Below are 5,751 nucleotides of genomic sequence, written 5' to 3' on the forward strand. Positions count from 1 at the left end.
TTATGAGGCTGTTTAGAATCAGTACAAAATAAGCCTAAGGTAGTTAGCACAGAAGTTGAGATCAGGAAAGGCATTTTGTGGATCATGGTGATTGAACTGAGTGCTGAAGGAAGAGAGGAATTCTATGAGATGGAAGTGAGGAGAGAATGCATTTCAGGCATGAGGGATGGTCAGAGCCATGTGTCTTTGAACTCCCGATGATAATTCAATCAAATATTTATTAAGCAACTATTATATGCCAGGCACTGTGCTAAGAGCTGAGGATACAAAAAAGAGGCAAAAGAGAGTACCTACCCTCAAGGAGCTTATAATCCAGTTGAGGAAACAACATGCAAACAAATGCATGCAAAGTAAGATATATACAGAATAAACAGTAGATTATTAACAGAAAGGAGACACTGGGATTACAAAGAGATGGGGAAGGTAGGATTTTAATTGGGATTTTAAGGAAGCCAGGAAGGTCTATAGTCAGAATGGAGGAGGGAGAGCATTCCATGCATAGGGGACATGATTTTTACATTGATTTCAGTATGTCCAATAGCAATCAATCAACAAGCATTTATCAGGTGCCTTCTTTGTACCAGTCATTGTGGAGTTCTCTGAGGATAAAAGAGACAAAAGTGAGATGATCACTATCCTTAAGGAGATATCTCAGATGCACACAACTCAGATGCATGCAAAAAATAATTATTTGGAAGTTTAAATTTAATCAAGGCTTTTGAATATTCTTTTTTTTAAAACCAAGAACTACTAAGTTTGAATACATTTAGAGCATTTGGAAAAAAAGCAGCTGAATACCTGAGAAAATGCTAGAAACAGTAGGCCCTTTCTAAACAAAAAGGATTAATTCAAGCTGACTGGTGACAGTTTTGTGTAAGCATTGCAGATGTCTCTGTATGCAAGACGAAAACACCCTCATCAACATCGCAGTAGATGATGATTTATTGAAGCGTTTCTAGTGCCTGAGTTATGTATGCCCTTGGACTTGGTCTTCATAAGGAAGAGTAAATCAGTGCTGGACAGATGCTGAGAAGAGGACAGCTACATACAGAAATTCAGACTCAATTTAAACCTGTAAGGCCCCTTCAAGGAACCATGTGACTGCAGAGATACATACTGGTAAAACTGGAGAGTTCCTGATCCAATCCAAAAGCTACAAGGACAAGAGAATGGCAAGAGCAGAATAGTGAATGAATGACTGAAGTGAATGACAAGTGACTAAAGGTCATGTCCCAGCCTCTTGAATACACAATAGAATTTCCAGGACAATACTAGTCTCTACATCAAGTTGAGGATTTCCAGGACTAAGTAAGAACTGAAGAATATCAAAGGATCAAAGGGTGATCTGGAGGGGGTAAACCTGGATTGTGTCCATCACTAAAACTGAGTTATATGGACCACAGTCTTGTGAGGAAGGGTTCGATCCTCTAGTTTCTTCTACAGGTTCAATCAAGGGGAATACTCTAAGTCTGGAAGTATCTATATTGATCCCTAGGAATAAAGTCACTGGGGAACAGGGATGAATTCTCTCTCTCTCTCTCTCTCTCTCTCTCTCTCTCTCTTTCTCTCTTTCTCTCTCTCTCTCATCTCCTCTTCTTCCTCCTCCCCCCTCCTCCCCTCTCTCTGTATCTCTGTTTTTGTCTCTCTGTCTCTGTTTCTCTCTGCCTCTCTTTGTTTCTCTCTGTCTCTCTGTCTCTGTGTCTCTCTGTCTTCATTTCTCTCTCCGTCTCTTCCCCTCTCTCTTTCCTAAAGATGAGGGTAACACTATAAGTCTAGATGTTACATAGAAGTTTCTCTAGAGAAAGTGGAGTCTCACTGGAAAAGGAAAGATTGTCATTTTGACAGTTCAGGGGTTCAGGTGTGTGAGTACTTTTTGTGTTGTTATCTATTGGGTGAAATAGATCTTGTCCTACATTAGATGTGGAGTAAGCCTGAGGGCTTTTGGGAGAACTGAAGGCCCTTTTCTGGTTTTTGTAGACTTAGACAAGAGCCAAATTCTCATATTCCGAAGGAAAACTCTTTGAGAGCATGAGCCAAAGAATATGATATATGAGAAGTCCCTTGCTTGAACCTAATCCATGTAAACCCAGAGCTACAGGTTTCAGCCATGGGTTATATTTGAATACAGAACTGACTCATATCATGCCAGTGAAAGAGACTCCACATGAGAATCCTAATCTCCAACCTTGGGTAGCATTTTTCACTACTTTGCTCTATTGCTGTACATTGAAAGGATCACAAGAAACTATCTTGGAGTAGGGGCAGAAACAGAACTATATAGCCCAGGGACTGTAATGGGCAAGGAAAAAAGAATCTTTGGATGCACAATTCCTTTGATGGTTATGTTTGGGGTTTACTTTATATTACTCTTAGGTTGGATGTGGAATCCTTTCATGCAGAAAAAAAAGGGATGACTTCCTAGTTATGTGGCCCCGGGCAAGTCACTTAATATCTTTGTGACTCAATTTCCTTATCTGTAAAGTAATGGGTTTGGACCTGAGGTATCTTCTGGGACCCTTCCAGCTCAAAGGCTGCTGTCTAAGGTGATTCTCCATTCAAGTCAGCCCCATGTCCTTTCAAACAAAGAACCTGGGTGATGAGTGAAGGCAGAACTTGTTGATCCAGCCTGACATGTCACTGCTTGATACTGAGTAAGCAGGATGGAATTTGTGTGGCTATTCATTATTCTGTTATTGCTATCTTAACCTCTGAGAGAAAACCAGATGCCTTCCTTTTGATGAATTTCTTTTCTTCAGGCATGCACGTAGAATCATTTATTGCCTATGTAGGCTATTTTAAAAATCTTTCTTCTTAGAATTTTTTTTTCTTTTCTCTTTTCATGCTTTTGAGAACAACTCAGGTACCCAAAACAAATGACAGCAGTTCTCATGGTAATGCTACTGCGTAATTGCCCGATTAGCAGCTCATATACAGCTATTAATAGCAGTTCTTGGGTCCCAGCTACCTCTTGCAGATCTTTACTGTGTTTTACAGAAAAAAAAAAAGGAAGACTAGAATAACAGTGTTAGAGCATCTGGTCCAAATATCTCATTTTATTTTATTTATTTATGTTTTCTTGTGCACATACACCAGTTACTTTATGTACAGCAAAGTAATGGGGGAAGGGAATCAAAGGAGAGAAAACTATACTACCGTAGTCAGGATGTGGATGAACCAAATCTTGGTTTTCTAATGTGAATGTATTGTTTTCCTTGGGAGCACAGCTCTGGAGCAGAGTTGCATGTCCTCTTTTTAGTAAGGGCCTCCTGTTTGCTGCTGGAATACATCAATTGTATCTTTACCCTCCATTTCCAACTGTGCAGGTGTGTCTGTTTCATTGATTGCTTGCCCATCAAATCAGAATCTGAGCTGCCTCATTGACAAATCCTGTGGTTCACAGTAGGCTTTCATTAGTTTACTAAGTGGTGTGTGCCTCTTGATTTTAAATTGCACCACCGAACCATCTTGCCCTGCCACATTCAAATTAATGTAGTCGTTGTTTTCAGTCTTGAAGCCTTCGGTTTTTCGTTGGCCATGGAGAGTCCGGGGGTCTTCTCAGCCCCGCTTCGCAAAAGAGTCACCAGGATGGTCCGCTCCAAGGGAATGGGGCGGGGGGGGGGGAGAGGGAGAAGCAGCAGTGGCAGGACCAGGAAGAGGAGGAGGAAGATGATGGTGGTGATGGTGAGGAAGAGGAGGAGAAAAAGGAGGACGACGAGGAGGTGTCAAATATCTCGTTTTATAAACGGGAATCACTCAGGTAGTTAGTAGAGCAGAGATTTGAACCAAGGTCTTCTGCCTCCAAATTCAGAACTTTTTATATTACCCCCCCCCCCGCCTCTGCTTTACCCCTATTGTTAGCATATAGCAACACATTTGTTATATTGCCCAGATCCGAATAAAGCTGCTCTATGAAGGCGTATTAGATACTGGGATGGAATTTATATTGATTGTCAAATCTCTCATGTTGAAGAACCATACAGCTCTTAATTTTTAAGACTGATTCCCAAGTTTTGAAATAGGTTTTTAATGTATGTATTTCCTCATAGTGGTATTCCTTTGTGTAATAGTCCAATATTATGAAACAAATAAAAACAATCAATCTTGTGGTGGAAAATGCAAAAATGTTTTCAAAGTCCTTGGGAGAAATATTGAATTTGCTATAGGATAGCTTTGTGGGTTGTCTGGTGGCATTTAACCAGTCTAGCTCTCAATTTTGTCTTCTGTAAAATTAGAATAAGGAAACTCATACTGAATAAGCAGTACTGAATGTTAGACGCTATGTTCATGTTATTATTATTGGTATGAGCTAATGATTGATATTAGACTTTTGTTTTTACCCCTCTAAAACATAGTGAATTATGTAAACTGATGTAATGAATATTACATAACAAATCATTTCTGTATCTACTATGAAGGTAGTGTCCATAGTGATTAGAGAGCTGGTCTTAGTGAGATACAAGTTCAAATCCTACCTCTGACATATATTAACTGTATGATCTTGGACAGTTGTTTAGCCTCTGAGGGCTCCAATAGTCACTTAATCTCCACCAATCTCAATTTCCTCATATGTTAAAATAAAGGGTTGAACTAAAAGGGTTGTTCATCTGCTTTTGGTACAGGAAATTTCCTTATACCAATGAAATCACAGTTCCATTTTCAAAATAATCTACAATTATCAGTCATTTGCTTTTCCCTAAATATTCTCTTGGGTAATGAATCACAAAATCACAGTATTTGAGAGTTGAGACTTTAGTGGCCATCTAGTAGAACTCATATTCACAATGAAGGGCTACTATAATACAACTAACAAGTAATTATCAAACAAACCTCAGTCTGAGGACCTAAGAAGGGAAAACATATCGCCTCTATAGGCAGCTCATTTCACTTTGGGAAAGCTCAAATTGTTAGCAAGTTTTTTTTTCTTCCTGACATTAAGTCTGGATTTGCCTCTTTGTAACTGTCCCCTATTGTTTCCAGTCTGTCTTTCTTGAGACAAACAGAGTCAGTCCAATGTCTCCTCTGCAAGATAATCCTTTGAATACTTACGACAGCTAGCCAACATGTCTATAGCCTCCCCTCTCCTCCTCATCTCCTCACAGCGCTCTTTTCTCAATATTAAAAATGTCAAGAGAATCACATATATCAGAGATACATTGTCTTGTGCCATCCTAGTTGCCTTCCTCTGCATATTCTATATTTATAGATATCATTTTTTAAACTGTGGTGCCCAGATCTGAAAACAAAACTTCAGATGGTAACTAATGAAAACAGAGCATAGTGTAGAGAACAGATATACAGAGTATATCACCTCTTGTTCCTGGAAGCCACGTCCCTCTTAATGAAATCAAGATCTCATTAATTTTCTTGGCTAATAACATCACATGATACTACTGACTCATATTGATCTTGAAGTCCACTAAAATCTCCAGATATCTTTCCTCCTCCTCCTCCTCCTCCTCCTCCTCCTCCTCCTCCTCCTCCTCCTTCTTCTTCTTCTTCTTCTTCTTCTTGTTCTTCTTCTTCTTGTTCTTGTTCTTCTCCTTCTTCTTCTTCCTCTTTCTTCTTTTTCTTCTTCTTCTTTTGCTTCTTCTTCTCCTTCTCCTCCTCCTCCTCCTTCTTCTTCCTCTTTCTTCTTCTTTTTCTTTTTCTTCTTCTTTTCCCTCTTTCTTCTTCTTCCTCTTTCTTCTTCTTCTCTTCTTCTTCTTCTTCTTCTTCTTCTTCTTCTTCTTCTTCTTCTTCTTCTTCTTCTTC

General features: G+C 39.4%; 1 pseudogene; it reads right to left on the bottom strand.

The window, feature by feature from the left end:
- Nucleotides 1-3,252: 3,252 nt before the first annotated feature.
- LOC114024387 overlaps nucleotides 3,253-5,751 on the bottom strand; it is a 93,735-nt pseudogene continuing 91,236 nt past the window's right edge.

The sequence above is a fragment of the Vombatus ursinus genome, unplaced genomic scaffold, assembly GCF_900497805.2.
Source record: "Vombatus ursinus unplaced genomic scaffold, bare-nosed wombat genome assembly UNPS02014821.1, whole genome shotgun sequence".
Classification (NCBI taxonomy): Eukaryota; Metazoa; Chordata; class Mammalia; order Diprotodontia; family Vombatidae; genus Vombatus; species Vombatus ursinus.